Source organism: Equus caballus, chromosome 5, assembly GCF_041296265.1.
Source record: "Equus caballus isolate H_3958 breed thoroughbred chromosome 5, TB-T2T, whole genome shotgun sequence".
NCBI classification, from domain to species: Eukaryota; Metazoa; Chordata; class Mammalia; order Perissodactyla; family Equidae; genus Equus; species Equus caballus.
Window position 1 is genome coordinate 91522970 of NC_091688.1, and position 15742 is coordinate 91538711.

At 41.0% G+C, this 15742-nt stretch overlaps 1 protein-coding gene across 8 annotated transcripts in view; it reads right to left on the reverse strand.

The window, feature by feature from the left end:
• Positions 1 to 15742, reverse strand: part of ST6GALNAC3 (ST6 N-acetylgalactosaminide alpha-2,6-sialyltransferase 3) — a 498406-nt gene that overhangs the window by 126578 nt on the left and 356086 nt on the right. The window lies entirely within an intron of this gene.

The window sequence follows — 15742 nt, forward strand, 5'->3', positions numbered from 1 at the left end:
AGAGAACTGTGTGGTGAAATGTTCTCAGCATTGAGGGTGGGAGGGGGGATTCCAAAGAACCCATGGAACTGTTCCATGAGAGAAAGAGTTTTAACATAGGCCAGGCCCAGAGGGCATGAGGCCAGTTTACAGCAGAACTGGCCATGTAAGAGCTTGCCTCTCCTCCTTACCTCTTGCTCCAACTCTAAATGGTCTATAAATAGCAGCTAGCTAGTGTAGAGAGGAGGAAGAAAGGAAAAAAACCCAAATGCATTACTATTGCACATTTCCAAATGCACGCATTCCAGTGTGGACCCTCTGGGAGGACAGACAGTAGCCGTAATTTTGAATGAAGTTGGGAGGTTTCACAATTACATGGGACTGGACATTTAAAGTACCAAATTCTGACGTATTTTGTTACTTAAAGTGACCAGAATATTTTTATTACCTCAGAGGTATCAGAGAAGCCATGGGAATACCCAAGGTGAGTTTTCATCCAGGAGCAGAGGAAAAACTGAGTATATCTTAAAGACAGGTGACAAAATAACTTTATCATTACATTCCACAAGTTGTTTGTGTTAAATGTACTTGAGATACACACACAGACACACAATACAAACACAGATACTATATAATATTATGCTAAAAACTGAAGCGTCTATAGAGGCCACAATATAAAACAGGGAGGAATTTCCAAGGCCAACCCATCATATGCAGATTTTCAAAAAAAAGTCCCTGAATCCTGGAATTTAATCCCCACTTTGAGAATCGAAGAAGATCTAGAGTATGGTACAAGGGAGAATCATATGAAGGAATTCCACCAGAAAGTGCTTGCTTTGCGATTGAATCGCCACCTCCCACTTCTATCCCAAGCACAGTGAGGGGTCTGCAAAAAGACTACTGGGAGATCTGCGGACTGTTTCCGGGTCAGGAGATAGAGAAGACTAATGCCTAACTAACCCCTGACTAACCAGCCCACCCTCCCAGAGTCAGGGCAGGGATGTGAATGTTTCCCACGGAGTAGATGTGAACCGTATAGGAGAGAGAGCAGGAGTAGGATTTTCTAACATCACCCCTAAGGACTCTGCCTAGAAGCCTCACACTTAGGATATGTACCCTCCAGCTCCCAAGGGCTGAGAGAAGAGCCTCCAGAGACCATCTAGATGAGAACAGAGATACATGCTTAGGATAAGTGTCCTCAGAAGAAGAGGCCAGTGGGGAATCTCTGGAAGGTTCATGAAAGCTTGCTCAACCAGCTGATCAGCTTGAACCATCTGCCAGGCTCAGAGGTCTAACAGCTAGGTAAGAACTAGTGAGGCTAAAGTACCATTTCTTTAACTTTCCTCCCATCTCTTTGCATCCCTGAGTTGAGAGGATCTGAAACACAAGCTGTAAAGTGAGGAAAGAAGGGAGCAAAGGAGAGAGTAGAGAAAGAGCCTAAGCCATGATCCCCTGCCTGACTGCAGGGCTTCCCTAGGAGAGGGGAGAAGACAATGTTAACTCAGGTTCAGAGTTCTGATTATTTCATGGAAATTACAGTTACTGAATTGAGACTGTATTTGTGACTTCAAGGCATTTTAGGACTGTTTTACCCATGAGTGAGCAGAGGAATTACGGAGCTTACTAGAATTTTCATCCAGGAGCAGAGAAAGGGAATCCCTCACTAAAAAAATTTAAAGGGATGGTAAAAGACAAAAGTTGCATTTGACTGTATAATGGCCAACAGTAATGTACCACACTGCTGGAACAGCCCTGGCACATAGTTGGTACTCAACAAATATTTAATGAATAAATGAATAACATGCTAGTTTCATATACATATATATACACACACACACAAACACACACACAAACACACCTACTTGCAACTCTGGAAACTAAAGTTTCCTATAGAAATACTTCTAATTAAGACATTGTTATAATAATTATTAATGGTAGTAGTATCCAATTACCTGCAATCTTGATAAGCAAGGTTCGCAATGGGAAGCATTCATCCATTCATTCACTAATTTAGATAACAAATGTTGACTAAACAACTACTTTATTCCAGGCATCATGATGGCCACTGGAGATAGCACAATGATGTAGCTCCTGTCTTCACAGATCTTACTCTTCAAAGGGGGAAGACAGATAAGCAAATAAACAATGGCTTCTAGAAAGTCTGAAATTTTGACTGGGAAGCAAGAGAATAGAGAAGAAAGATGATCACAAAAAAGTCCATGCATGGGCTTTGCCTGTGCTTGCTGACTTCTAGACAGCCAGCAGCCAGCATAAAGGAGAGCATGGGCTTGGGGAATAGTAGTACCAGCAAGAATTTGAAAGGGCAGAGGCTTCCAAACAGGCATTTTGCTCTCTTCACAAATTCATGCAGCACTGGTTCTGGAACCAGAAGCCAGGTTGTGTTACAGAATCATGGACAACTGGTGAATGCTAGAATGGAGGATTCGTGTGAGGGGGTGGGCAAAGGGCCAGAATACCCTGTAAATTGTCTTACATTGTCTTGCTTGCATCCATGCAGTCATTCATTCAACAAATATTTATTAACTGTTGGCTCTGAGCCAGCCCATATTGGCTCTGGGATGTGGGCTCTGGAAAACTGTCCATTGGAAGCCCACCCTGGTCTTCCTGTTCCTTAGTTACCCATTCCTGCCAAGGCTTCTTGTTCTACTCCTCTCTTGGATAGACAGTAGCATAGTTGAGCAGTTAAGAACAGTGGCTTGGAATGGACCCTATCTGGTTCTTGTCTAGGTAACTTAGCTCAAGTCATTCAATTTCTCTGAACCTCAGTTTCCTCATGGGTAAAAATGCTATAGTAAAATTATTTCCTTGGAGGGTTGTTGGGTAGATTAACTGAAACAATGCATGTGAAGGAATTGGCACAGTTCCTTGCACGTAGGAAGCCCTGGATAAAGTTAGTTATTTATCATTATTGTTCTCTTCTTTTCTTTTCTGCCCTGCTCCCTGGGAAATGGGGCACTTTATTCAACTCAGCAAATGATGTAGTGTTTAAAATATTCCTACTTTGTGAAGTCACTTAATATTGGTATGTAGAGTATCTCCTTTTTTCTCCTCTTAATCAGTGTTATTGTTAACATTTCAGAAGCAACACAGTGATTAAGACTCCAGAAGGAGTCAAATCTCAGGGGCTCATAACCTTTGAGAAAATGAAAGAGCTCTTGGGCTAAAATTCCGAATGCTGGCTCTTACTGCAAAGGTGAGTTTTGTGTGTGTGTGTGTGAAGAAAATTTGATAAAATTCTCTCTGACAAATTTCTGAGTCATTGGAGCATGAAAAAAGGTGTTTCTCATCACTTGAAAGAAATTCTGGGTGCCTTTTTCAGTACATGAATATCTCAATAAGCAGCTTGATTTTAAAATGTCAAACTTGCCACAGAACTTGGTTCTTGGGTAGGACAAATGCCTTTGATTTGTTTGAAGAAATTTGATTTTGAAATAGCCAAGTGATTAGTTGTCGAGACTGAGGCTTTGAAGTCACAGAGTATGGATTTCTATTATAGGCCCTTGCAGAGCCCCAGATATTTGCATGTAAAATATTTCTAGAACTTTTGCATATGCTTAGATATTAAAATAAGCATGCTTAATGCATTTATAATGCATTGTCGCATACACAATGCACTTTAAAATGCTACCCAATGAGGAAATATCATCTTGTTGTTTAACCTTAATCAAATAGAAGACTGAACACACAGGGCTGATGAACCATGATTGCTGAAGTCCTAAATGCACAGTTGTATTTAATTCTGTAGATTGTGCATTTGGGATACTGTTAAGTAACAGCTCTTATGAGATCTCCATTTGAAAGAGACTCAGGAATGTGGAGCTGAACCAAAGAGAGTCAAGAATCATTCAGGCATAAAAATAGAAGGCTAAAAAGGACCTTGAAAGGTTATAACATCCAATTCCTACCTCACGTTACAGACTTGTGGGATGTTACGCGGGGAGAGACCTGGGGTAGATCACCTACTCTAAACCATTCATTTTACAAAATCAGGAAATTGGGGTCCAAATTAGAGTTTGTTAAAATGTTATTTATGCTTTTCTTTTAGATTTTCAGAAGAGAAAATTCTACAACTTCCTCTAGCAACATATTCTCGTGCTTAATCATCAGGAAATTGTAACTACTTTAATTTCCTCCATTTAGGCCTATTTTCTTGATGTGTGTGGATTTAAAAACAGTATACCATACGTCTCTGTGACTAATGCTAGAACACGACACTATGACAAAATGTTAGAAATTGGAAGTAATTAATCCAAAGATGAGAAAACTCACAGGGGACCTAACGAGAGTTTTTCAATCGATTCACAGTTACGGTACGATGCTGCAGGATCAGAAGGTTAAGAGCAAGGGTTTGGAGTAGATGGTCTGAATTTTAGCTCTGTCCCTTCTAAACTGGCTAAATTACTCATCTTCTCGAAGTCTTTATTTCTTCATGGATAATAGCAATGGATACTAATAGAGTAAAGCTAGAAGAAAGGACTCAGAACATTGTCTAACCCATTTAAACATTCAGTATACGGCATTTTGACAGTGGTTGATATTATTGCTATATACCATATTTGCAAGGTAATAAAAAAAGAAGAGTGATTACCAGGTATCATCACCTCTATCATCTCTAACAAATGTTGTTTTAAGCTATATACAAACATAAGAATTTATTGCTATGAACAGAGTTTGAAGGACTAATATTTGCAGGGGTGAAGGGACTTCTAAAGCTGATTACTGAAGGATCTTTTTCTTCTTTCTTCCTCAGAATCACTAAGTATGACAGCATCTAGAGGTACTATGCATCCCTCGCAGAGGAGTGGACTCTGTGACATTTTGGTATCTTTCAAATCCATGATATTCTGACTTGTGTCTATCTAACATCTTTGAATTCCATCCTATAGTCTTAGTTTTATGCAGCATTAATTCATGTCTACACTTAAAGGAAAATGAAGAGCAGATATAGAAAGCTACATGTGCAAGGTTTGCGTCCAATCTCAAGATCCAGTTATAAGAAATAGCTATTACTTTAATCTTTTCTTTTTTTCAGAAATGCAGAAAATAAGTCCTGCTTGTTATCACCGGAGATTCTAATTTATCTGGGTAAAATGAGTTCTAAATCATTATTGATAGTGGTAACTCTTATGCAAATCTATTTCAGATCAGTAGTTGAATGTTAATTTGTACCATAAGGAAAAGCAAATCCTCTAAGTTCTCAATCTCACTATTTAATACAAATTGATGTCACAACATGAACGGTATAGAAAAAAAATCTTTTTCTATTATTTCCATTTGTTAGTTTCACACATTTAACTACAATTGTGGGAACTGTCAATTTTGTTGCTTTTATTAACCAACAGCAAGACAACTTCACTACTTTCAGGTCAGTATGTGTTAGAGAAGGTCATCAAGAAGACGTGGCCGTGACCACCAGTTGACCCACGGGCTGAACCTGGGTAATTGGAGGCTCTTCACCCGCTCCTGTCCTTGGAATGTGTGTTCCTCTTGTCTTTCTGCTCCCAGAAGCTGCCACAGGAATACAGCCTTGAGATAGTAATGTAGAGATGGGTCTATCTGGACTGGGAAGGTGACTGAACCCAGTTAAAGCCTCTATATAAACTTTTAAGATTCTGAAGGGCAAATGTGGAGATCTACATCTCGTGGCCACCCAAGGCAAGCGTCATAAGTAAGGTCCCTTTCTTATTGAACCTGCCACCTCCCAATCTGCAGGGGTCTGCCCTTTTCTTCAGTCTCTCCCTGCCCTCTGCATATGGTGGCTGATTTCAGATTACACCTGGGAAGCTCCTGAGGCTGCAAAACAACAGTATGTTATACAAAAAAATGTGAATTTCGGGGCCAGCCTCGTGGGGTAGTGGTTAAGTTCTCGTGCTCTGCTTTGGAGGCCCAGGGTTGACGGGTTTGGATCCTGGGTGCAGACCTACACATCACTCATCAAGCCATGCTGTGTTGGCATCCCACGTGAAAAATAGAGGAGGATTGGCACAGATGTTAGCTCAGCGATAATCTTCCTTAAGCAAAAAGAGGAAGATTAGTAACAGATGTTAGCTCAGTGTCAACCTTCCTCACCAAAAAGAAAGTGAACTTTTTACAGGTAGATGGACCAGTAAAGGGATAAATTTGGATAATAAGGGATTGACACACACATACAGGGGAGTCCTTACAGGCCAAGAAGAAACCAGTGATGAGTAGCAGAATCTTGTTTGACTGTATGAGGCTTCGTGAGGTTTGGGGAAAAGGGAAGAATGTTGACTTTGTCTGTCTCTATGTTCCAATGATCCCTGCCTCCTAGAAAAAAAAATTACTTCCTGGAGTGAGCTCTTCCAGTGATGTGAAGATATATGTGGAGTGGACAGTATTTCTGTTCTGCTATATGTCTCCAGAATACCGCTTTAAGTATGTTGATACTGTGCTAGGGAGGTATTATGAATTAATGAACTAGAGTAAGGGCTACAGCCACAAATCTGACCACAGGAGAAGAAGGTCAATCAGAGAAAAAAATTTAAAGCCACATGACTGGAAAACATAATGGTACTAGGAATATCCTGATTTTAGAATAGGAAAACATGTCATTTTCTCTTGTGAGTAGTAAAAGCCCATTCTCCGAACAGTACGTAGAGATACTGGGCCTGTATGGCAAGCAATCTGAATTCCCTGAGGAATTGAAATCTCCCTAGAAATTACCTACAGTAGATCAATCAGAACAGAAAAGCCTGGATACAGCAAACATAGGACAAGCATTGGCTCAGGCTGGGAGTCACAGAACTTCCTTAGAAAATAAAGAAGAAGAAGAAAATAGAAAAGGATGATTGCAAAAGCTCAGGACAGGAGGTCTACTATCCAGTAAAGGAACTTCCCTGCCCCAAATGAAATAACCTTTGATACCATGACACAATAAAGATGGCATCTGTGAAGTAAGTACGATAGCCCCAGGCCTGACTCGGCCAGCAGAGACTTAAAGATCACGATGTAGGCTGAAGGGAAATTAGTCCAAGACCAGGCAAACAGAATAGAATCAGACGAGCTTAGGAGATGAAACACACAGGACTGCACATATTCTCGAGACCTAGATGGGGGTAGGAATGAGAGATCATCATCCACATAAGATGCAGGGCCTGTGGGCAAAAGAAGCTTATAGTTCCCTTTTCACCACTCCTCCCTACCTCCCCTTCCAAAGAGGACCGTGCTATGGATTAGTCTAGTTCCAAGACATTTTCCTTGGTCACAGGCCTACAGGTTTCACCACACTGAAAAATAGTGATCAAGGACAGAGCCCATGGAAGAGTGATACCTTTGGAACAAGGTATGGAGTAAAATGATCAGAGACCTCATCTCTCGTGTTCACCGCTTTGTCTCCAGTACTTATAAGAGTGCCTGACACATGATAGCTCCTCAGTCTGTGTTGGGTGGATGAATGAGTGAATGAGGCAGTGAGTGGAGGCTGGAGGGTGCTTTCCTGCTTCGTGTGACTCTTACCCTGAGAATGCCTGGAGTGAAGGCCCCAGAAGGCTGGGAGAGGCAGACCAAGCCAGCTGTGTCCTGGTCTGGGACAAACGTGCTCAGGATCTCTTGGTCTTGAAGTGCTTTTTTCCCCTGACAAATGTGCTTTTCCTGAGCCAGCCATCCCTTCCTACTAGATGGGTGAGGTGTCAAAGACCAGGCTTCAGTGTAGGCTTAGGGTAGAAGGAACAAAGGAAGCTGCCTGACCTAATTTGTTCCAGGCCCCACTTTATACTAAGACCAACCTACCCAAAAGGAGTTCTCCTGTTCAGCCAGGCTCACAGAGGACTGCACGAGGGCATGGGGCCAGGACCTCAGCCAAGGTGCACCTGGCCCTGACCTTGTGTTCTCAGGGCAGCACGGGACCACTTGAGGGCAGGATTGGAAAATCTAGATTATGGGTCATGATTCCATGTCTGTGTATGTCTCTTTAAACATAAAATATACAATTCACCAAAAACTTGCTGGATTAAAACATAAGAATGTGGTCTGCTCTCGGCATGTCCAGGGATAAATATTTTGGGGTACTTTGTATGTTTTAAAGTTATTTCTCCTTTTTCTCTTTGTTGTTGATGAGAAATTGAGGGAAAGACAGGACAACAGAGCAAAGAGGGAACAAAGACACTACAGGTGTCTCCAGGGAAGCATCTTGAGACACAAGTCAGAGAGAAAAGACGATCCTAGATCATAGCTTCCAGGAGAATATTTCTCTCCTGGGTCCGCAGAGAGACAGAAGCCAAGGCAGGAGCAGAGGCTGAAGGAGACACTAACTGTAGACGAGAAATCCCCTCCCAATGGATGATTGGAAAATGTCCTAAAAACTGCTTGTTGTGAAGGGATATTCAAGCTACTCGTACACAACACAAATAGATCTGAGGGCAGCCAAAGGTCTAGGGTTGACTAGCTGTTCATTTTCAAACAGGGGAACACAATTTTCAGTTTAGGGTTTTAATGGCAGCTTGTGCCTCATACCATAGAGTCCCGCACCCAAATTCTTCCTCCTCTGACGAGAAAGAAATTTGTGCAAAGCACAAGCATATTGTTCAGAGTTGAATGGTCCTCAGTCCTCAAAATCATACCTAAGGTCACACATCTCAACGGAAATGATCCTATCTCATCAAGGAAAGTGATCATTGGTCTCATTTAAGCCCACATATGTCTGAATCAGAATCAGAATCACTTAAACGTGATTTATGTAGTAAATTTTCTCACTTTCTTTTTTCAATACTTATTGGCATAAGTTCCCCAGTAATAAACAATACAAATTTACACTAGAACAGAGGTCTGCAAACTACTGCATGTGGGTCACATTCAACCAGTGGTCTGTTTTTGTATGAGCTAAGGATGTTTTTTACATTTGTAACGGGTTGTAAAAAATAAAGAGGAATATGCACTAGAGATCACATGTGACCTGCAAGGTGAAAATATTTGCTATCTGATCCTTCACAGAAAAAGCTATCTAAATCCTGCAATGGAAGATTGTTTATTTTCTTCCATCTAAAATTATGAACAATGAAGTTAGGAGAAACCATGATGTCAGTTTGGTTTGCTTTAAGATTTACAAAGATTCTGTGAAACAACAGAATTTGTCCCCCAAAGAGGGAAATCTTAAGGACACTTATAAATTACAAAATGACCTGTTATTATATAATATTTGTTATATTTAAATTACTGATATATTTATAACATTTGTTATATTTAAATCGTTGACTAAAATGCACTTAGACCTCATTGCCTTATCTTGCAAATGCTCCTGAAAAATCGTCTCATTGATAGGTCAAATATATAAAAGCCCTAAATTTCCACTAATTCCAATGACTATAGGTACCACTTACTGTGTTCTTACCAGAGTAAATGCTTCACACAAAATATCTCATTGACTCTTCAAAACCACCCCATGAGGTAGACAGCATCTTCCCCATTTTGTCCCAAGGGATTAATAGCATGTCCATGGCCTCATGGTTGGTAAGTGATGCGACAAGGATTTGAACTCAGCTCTAGCAGACTGCAGAGCCCGAACATGCAAACTTTACACTAAACTGTAGGATCCCTTGAAGAGAGACAGGATATTTTATTTTTCACTCTTTTTACAAATATTGCACAACCTGCAAGCGGGAAGCTGCAGCATTGCCTGCTGGGTGAAACCTGCCCACGTCAGCATTCTCAGCTTCCTCTCTACACACACACACACACACACACGGACACGGCCATCCTGCCCAGAACACAAAAGTACCTTTTCTGAAGGATTAAGAATCCATAAAAGGAAAGCATCTCTTGTCCTTTCATTGTGACTTAAAAAGCTGAGGTTAGGGGTGCTTATTTTCATTTGGGCCTATTTAAAGGGAGAACCTTTGAAAAATGATAATTTTAGTTGAGTATGTGTATTGTGTTCCTTATTTTTGCCTAAGTAGTGCAGCCCTTCAAGAGGGGTAACTAAAATAAGGTGCAATCCCTCAGGATACCACGGTGCCTTTGCTCTCATACGTCTTCTCCCTCTCCTTTCTTTCTCCTTCTGCCTTCCCTTGATGACTCCACTTTTGCCGCTAAATACAAAAGAAAGGAGTTAGAAAATACCTTTTAGGCTGGAACAAAAGGGAAGGGGAGCTGGTTGCATCTTTTCGTGTGAACCCTCTAACAGCTCCAGCTCTGACTCGACCCTCAGCTCCAGGCCTGTGTCTCTAGCTGCTAAGGGAGTTATTTTTACGCGGAAGTTGTGCTGACACATCAAAAAATAACAACAGCAAACTGGACTTACCTTCACTAGAATCCATTTCTTTATCTAGCCGTATTGCTGTCCACAACAAGATTATTTCCCAGACATAGAGTTTCACAATAATCTCTTATCTCCCTTTCACCTTTGCCCCTGTCTCATCACCAGGCCACAATGACCCTAGCCGCCTATGGTTCTCCTACATTTTCATTACTTCTCTTCCCATACTAGCTGGCTCTTCGCCTGACACCTGGATTATGTCCAAGTTCTTCTAATTTGTTTCCCTGCCTTGAGACCCTTCCCCTTCACATCCTGTTGCAGCATAATAAAGCTCTCAAAACTCAGAGACTTAAAGTGACAACTACTGTTTATCTGCTTGCGGTTCTGCAATGTGGGTAGGGCTCAGTGGCAATGGCTTGTCTCCACTCCACATGCATCAGCTGGAGCAGCTTGACTTGGGGCTGCAGGAATCAAGCTGGCATTACCGATACATCTGGTGACTCTGCTGGGGAGGCTGAACCAGCTGGGGCTGCCTGGGGCTATTTCATCTGTGCTCTTTCATCCCCCTGGGCCTCTGTCTACCTGGCCTCTCTCTCTAGCAGGCCAGGGAAGTTTGATTTTTTCATATGGTAGTTCAGGGTTCCAGGAGAGCAAAAATGGAAACTGCAATGGCTCTTAGGGCCTAGGCACAGAAGTCACACTGTGTCACTTTTGCCTTATCCTGGTCAAAGCAATTCACAAGCGTAGCTCAGATTCAGCAGGAGGGGATAGACTCTACATCTTGACGGGAAAAGCGACAAAATAACATTGCAAAAGGGCATGCAGGATGGGAAGGATTTTTATGTGACCATCACGAAATAAAATTCATAGTCTAGTACTTATGTTTCTACACGAAATGGATTCCAGTCTACTCAAAAATAGAATGGTCAGCCTTGTGAAAAGTGAATTTTCCATCTATAAATATATTCAAGGACAGATTGGGTGGTATAGGGATAGGATCTAAGCCAACTCTAAAAGTCTACCTTTCCAATAGCATTGCAAATCTATAGGAAAGAGAAAGATGATTCAATAAATCAAGAAAAGTATGAATATAATCAACCATTTATTTGTGGTGAAAAATCATTTTATATTCTAACTGCACACTATAGACCACAAAAGTTTTCAAATGGTTCACCTTAGACTTGTCATCTCTTGGAACGGTTTCTACCCATGGAAGCAAACACCCATATCTCACTTTGTGAGCACAATTTCTTATATCAGAGTTCTCACTTCTTTTGTCAGACTATACATTCCGGCTAGCGTCATCTTGTCTCCAGAAGTTACTGCTGTGTAACCACTTCATTTATCAGTCCTACTCCATTCCTCACTCCTGCCACCTCTTTTCTCCCACTAGATGAGCTTGTTTCTATTTCACAAAGACAACCAGCTGTTAGTCCTGAATGCCTTCAACTTTCTGCTCCCCACACACAAAGCTATGCATCCTTACATTTTCCCCTCTTTATTATCCCCACCCTAGCTCCAGGCTTTGAAAACAAGAAGCCCCTCCTATCCAAGGTTCACCCATCCATCCACCTCTTCTCTGAGTTCCATTCTCCCTCCCCTTCTCAGTAAAATTACACCATCAGTTCATCCCTCTTTTTCCTATATCTTCAATTTGTCATCCCCTGAGAATCACTCATTTTCCTCCATCATACAAAATATTCATCTTTAACCTATCTGGAATAAACTTCCTAATCCCAGCCCCGACTCTGACTGTGAGCTCCTTTTTTCTCCAGCTTTCATAGCCAAGCTTCAAAAGTAGTCTCAACTTGCTGTCTTCACATACTCATCAAAACCACAGCCAACATCTACTGAGGACTTGTAAGGATACTGGTATTATTCTATTCATTTTAACCATTTGAACTCATTTACTCCTAACAAGCTTGAGACAGTTCTAGTTTTACTCTCATTTTGTAGAAGATGAGAGCGAGGCAGAGAGAGAGAGAAAGATTTAGTGACCTTTCCACAGTCAACATCTTGCAAATGGCAGAGTTTGAGTTTGAACTTGGGTGGTCCAGCTCCAGAGCCTGTGCACTCACTTGCCAGACTTTATGACTCAACCCTTCACTCTATTCAGTCCACCACAGCCTGGCTTCTGGCTTCATCACATCTCTGAAACTGCTCTCACAAAGGTCACTAAGGCCAGGCTAGTCGCCAATTTCAATTGACACCTATTGGCACTCATCTAAGGTGGCTGACAGATTATTCATGAAGAGGAATGAGAAGGGAAACTGAAAAGAAAGAAAGGAGGCAGAGACTTCCCGTCTCTTGTTCAGGTGGGAAGGCATAGTGTGGAAAACTTTGCCCTTGTCCAGCACGGCTGAGCACAAGAAAATGAATCTTTTCCGCCACCCATATATGCCTTCTGTATTTTAGACCAAATTTCTACATGGAAACATGTTAAATGTTAGCCAATTCAAATCGCAAACTCACAAATAAGGGCAAGTGCTCAATTATACTTGCAAGTGACCCCACAAGTCGAGTGCTTACCTCGTTAAAGACCAATTTTACTAGGGCCATTGAACACTCTTACTCACTAACACCTGCACAGAACATGGGCCTGCAAAGCCCTTTGGCTATTAGAAGTATTTTATAAAACTTAGTCTTTTAACAATGGGTCAATAGCACTGGCACGTGAAATTATTGAAAAATCCCCATTGTTAAAAAAAAATGACTTTAATCCTATTTAAGTTAGAAAACAGAACTTATACATCCTTAAAAAAGCTATTTAGAAAAATACAATGACAACAAAAGTTTCAAAATTGGTGCCAGAAGATGAAAGGATGTAAAAGAAAGGGCCAATAGTTCATTCTCAGATATTTGAATGTTTTTCATTTTTATCTCATTTAGATAATCCACAAATTTTTATTGAATGCCTGGCACATGCCTGTTGCAATACTATGTGTGGAGAGAGATTTAAGAGGAAACAGAGGCCTACTCTCTTTGGCTTTAAATGTTACTGCTCAATATATGTGCAAACTGGAAGAACATTTGTTCATTCTTGAGGCATATGCCGATTGCCCATGATGTCACTGCCTTTAAGGGTCCCACTTTCAAGGAGCTTATAGATTATTGGGGAAGAAAAACAAGAACACCACGAACAATAATACAAAGTAGAAAAAACATTTTTTAAACACTTAAAACAACAATAAGGGCTGGCCCCATGGCCAAGTGGTTAAGTTCCCACTCTGCTTTGGCGGCCCAGGGTTTTGCTGGTTTGGATCCTAGGCGCGGACACGGCACTGCTCATCACACCATCTGAGGTGGTGTCCCACATAGCACAACCAGAAGGACTTGCAGCTATAATATACAACTATGTACTGGGGGGCTTTGGGAGAAGAAGAGGAAAAAAAAGATTGGCAACAGATGTTAGCTCACATGCCAATAAAAAAAAACAATAAGCATGCAGTAGCATTCGATAAACATTTGCTAAATAAACAGTAAGTGCTATAACACAGGTTAACATTAAGTGTTGCAGACATTAGAAGGAGGAAATCAGTGGGTGTTGTATGAAGACAGTATCTGAACTGGACCTGAAAGACATTCAAACTACCATTGACAGCATGGAGAAGGACATCCCAGGGCAAAGCCTTGGAGGCAGGAAAACACAAAAGATATGTGACCAGTTGCTTTTGCCAGAATTGGGAGTTAAATAGGAACAGAGGTCAACCAAGGAGTTAGTATTTTGGTCAATAGGTGACAAGGAACCAGCAACATTATTGAGGAGAGATAGGACAGGATTAGGCAGTCACATCTAATGATGTGTTTTGACTTAGGAAGGTGAATCAGCAATGGGGTATTAACATAGATTGAAGGGGTGAGATTCTGAGAGGGAGGGAGACCAAGTTGTGTTTGTCTTTGTATCAACAATCTGCACAAGGCTTGGCCATCAGTAAGCACAGTGGACATCTGTTATCTGCTTTCAGCATCTGGCCCCTGCTTCTGGTAAAAGCACCTGAGGAAAATCACCCCTGCCCAGTACTCAGCCCAGTGTGCGTGGAGCTGATCCTTGCTCCAGTAGAGAACAGACCACCCAGGCAGGACCTTAGGCTCAGCCATGGGTTTTTGGGATGGAAATGTGATCCAGTTTGGATTAAAGAGATCAGGCCTTGAGTTTTTGTCTCCACTCTTGGGGAAGAAAAGCCCTTGATTTTTTTTTCACCTATTGGATTTGGGGAAGCATGAGGGAAAAAATCTGTTTGAAAATAGACAACACAGTAAAAAGTATATTTAATGTTTATGATACAATAACTTCCTTATTTTTTAAGCCATTTTCAGCTGGAATTTTCTTCTAACTTGCAAATGAGAAGGATCCTGCGTGATACAATAAGAGCTTTATTTGATGAATAAACATGAGAATGAGTGATTGGTTTTTAAGCAGAAATAGAATAGATCTAGTGAGAGAAGAGACCAGTCTTTGGTTAGCCAATCTACCATGTCATTTCCCATCTCCAGATGCCAACAGTCAATTTGTCTCACTTGGAATCTCTTTCACCCACAAGCTCTGATTTGTTTCCACCCAACAAGATTACAATCTACATTTCTATGGAGTCAGTCACAGAGAGACATGGTACTAGGCACACAGTATCAATGCAATAAATCTTTTGATGGATTTCTCGCAGAACCTAAGCTTCAGAGAGAAAATAAGCCATGAAGGAGCCTGTTTCAAAAAAAAGTATAATATCACTGTAAGTAAAAAGTCATTAATACTAGAAATGCCACTCAGCTGGCCCTAATAACCTCCACTGGGCAAATGCTGGAGAAGCAAAGAGGGCCATTTTCATGTGTGCTCACCTGAAGAAACGGCTCCATTAATACAAAACAGAAAAAGATCAAATATTTTTCATCAGAACATTTCAAACTTTTTTCATTCTAGGAGCTTATTACAAAGTGGTCACAACCGCTCAGTATTCCCAGGGTTGTATTACATTGCCAAGGCTTTGGCTGCTCTGAAATAAAGTAACCGCTCTCCTCTGCCTTACCTATCATTAAATTGGTGGGCTTTATACATCATTCATAAGGCTCCTGGTGTTATTTATTGTGAATTTCTCTGGCTCAAGTCACATTTGATCAACATACTGAGAAACAAGTGTTCCAGCCACTAAACAAAACTTTTATAAGAAGAGAAATGATTTGAAACATGTTCTGGATTCTGCTTACCTTAATACAGTTAACTGGATTAGCTGCCAGGGATATGTCTCCTTGAGAATTATTTGATAAATTTGTGACTCTTTTCCCCAGGGTTCTGAATTGAATTCATTCAATATTTACTGAGCGCCTACACTATGCAAGACACTGTGCTAAATCCTGGGGCAATCTGATGTTTTATACTATTAGATATCACCCCTCAAGTCCATAAGAAAGTAACAAAAATATAAATGATGAAGACATGAAGGGGGAAATGGGAGGAGGTGTGTTGTGTTAGGGTGGCAATAAATAGTCAAAGAAAAAGAAGTTTTTCAACAGAAATGTTTTATTAGAGAAAAAAAATAT